This window comes from Vombatus ursinus, unplaced genomic scaffold (assembly GCF_900497805.2).
Source record: "Vombatus ursinus unplaced genomic scaffold, bare-nosed wombat genome assembly UNPS02005694.1, whole genome shotgun sequence".
Lineage (NCBI taxonomy): Eukaryota > Metazoa > Chordata > Mammalia > Diprotodontia > Vombatidae > Vombatus > Vombatus ursinus.
Genome location: NW_020945472.1, coordinates 4,250 through 6,428, shown reverse-complemented (window position 1 = coordinate 6,428; position 2,179 = coordinate 4,250). Strand labels below are relative to the sequence as shown.

Sequence of the window (2,179 nt, the reverse complement as noted above, 5' to 3'; positions counted from 1 at the left end):
TCCAAAATATTTCGACAGTGGATTGTTTGAAAGAATTAAGGATAGTTTAGCTTGGAGCTGGGACAATAGGGACCCTTCAAGTACTTGAAAAACCATCAGTGAAAGAAGAATTAGATTTGTTCTAAATACCCCTAAGGTCCCTGCCAACGCTTAATACATGATTCTATGCATAAGAATCAAAGGATGAAAGCTTCCCAGAAGCAGAGTTTGGCTTGATTTAAGTAAAAATTTCATACTTATGAGCTTCTGAAGTAAAATTTTGTTCTTCTTTGTACCCCCTGTAGTGACTAACTCAGTGCCCTCCACATAATGATTGTTCAGTTGAGTCTGATTCTTCATGGTTTTCTTGGCAAAGATACTAGAATGGTTTGTCATTTTTTTCCTCCAGCCCATTTTACAGATGAGGAAACTGAGGAAAACAGGGCTAAGTGGCTTGCCCAGGGTCACACAGCTAAGTAAATATCTGAGGCCAGATTTGAACTCATGAGGATGAGTCTTCTTGATTCCCAGTGCTCTACCCATTGCAACACCTAGCTGCTCCAATATGCCATGGTAGAACTGCTATGAAACAGTTGTTGATTAATTGAATTCTCTTGAATCCACAGAATCACAGAGAAGAGACCAGGGCGCTAATCAGCTTCTCCTAGACTTCCTTCCCACTCTAGCACCTCTGGGGGGAGGTCTAGCTCCTCACTTCCTTGACATGGTCAGAATGGATAGAGGAGCTACCTTTGCAATCTTGCTCCTGGCTCTGCAGTTGGGTGAGTGATCATCCTTGAATTTGGGGGCTGGGGTGGCAGAGGAGCTGGGTCTCATTGATGGATCAGGGGAGGAAATAAAAGTCAGCAACCGGGCCTGCTTCTGGCCCTTACCTACTTCTTCTCAATCTCTGGGATCCAGTTCTGTTGCCTGCTATGACCAGAGGAAAGGAGTTGATACTGGGCGAGGCTGGGGGTATTGCCGAATTGCCTTGTAAGGCTTCAAAGAAAGAAAACATGGACTTTACCTGGAAACAACCGGACCAACTTGTGCTTCTCAAGGGTTTCAGAAAAAGTTCACCATCGAAGATGATAGGTAAGTGTAGCCCATGGCCTTGGGTTCCCCCCAAAACTTTGACCTTACACAGACTGGGTCTGATCCTGAGATCTAACTACCAAAAGGCTATTTTCCCTTTTAGCTCTCTGCCCCAACTTGGGGTTTCATCAGGAAAATCTACAAAATATAACCTACGAATAGGTTTCCCTAAATGCGGGCAATATTGTTCCCAGCTCCCAAAGTATTCACTGTAATAAATGCATATCATGTAGGACAGCCTTGATTTCATTCTATAGAAAATAGGATTCAAGGGTACAAAAGACTCACTGGAACACCGAAACATCTACATAAAATACATAAAGCACTCATAAAGGTTTCAACGTTTCACTGAGTGCCTCTTTAGCCCCTCTGGAGACCTTCTAAAGCCTTGGATTCCTGTGGAAGGGAAATGCATTTTAATGGTAACACTCCTTTCCATTGTCCAAATAATTCACCGTTAACAATGGAGATTGGCAAGGTCCAGATCTCTTGCCCCATCTCAGCCACCATTATGTAGCTTGAATACATCATTCAGGAATTCTACAGCAATTCTCTTCTTTCTCTAGAAGGTCCAATGACTGAATTCTCAAACTTGGGGTCACCCAGGATTCAATACCTAAGACCACTCCCTCTAAAATTAGTAGTGAGATCTTAATTTACAAATCTGATGGTCTTTTCTCAGTCTTCATCCATCTTGACCCTTACATTTGACACTAGTGACCACCCACTCTTCCTAGATACTCTTTCTTCTCTGAGTTTTCATGATACTATTCTGTCTTGGTTCTCCTCCTATCTATCTGACTACTCCTCAGTCTCCCTTGCTCTGGAACGATATCATTAGCACATCAGGCTCTAACTATTGATGTATTCCCAAGGTTTTCTACTAGGCCTTTTTATTATATCTCTGTATACACACATTCCGTGATTTCATCAACTTCTGAGAGGGCTTAATTATCCTCTCTATGTAGTTGACTTACCAATCTACAAATTTAACTGCAGTTTGTCTCTTAAGCCCTAGTCCGGTACTAACTGGATATCATAGAGACTTTTCAGCCTCAAAATGTCCAAAACAGAACTCATTATCTTTTCCCAAAAAAACACTGCT

The 2,179-nt window shown here is 42.1% G+C and overlaps 1 long non-coding RNA gene across 1 annotated transcript; it reads left to right on the top strand.

The window, feature by feature from the left end:
• Positions 1-609: 609 nt before the first annotated feature.
• LOC114032879 lies at positions 610-1,079 on the top strand. Its single transcript, XR_003567887.1, has 2 exons — positions 610-761; positions 901-1,079. It is a non-coding gene; the product is annotated as an uncharacterized LOC114032879 (long non-coding RNA).
• The last annotated feature ends 1,100 nt before the right edge of the window (positions 1,080-2,179 follow it).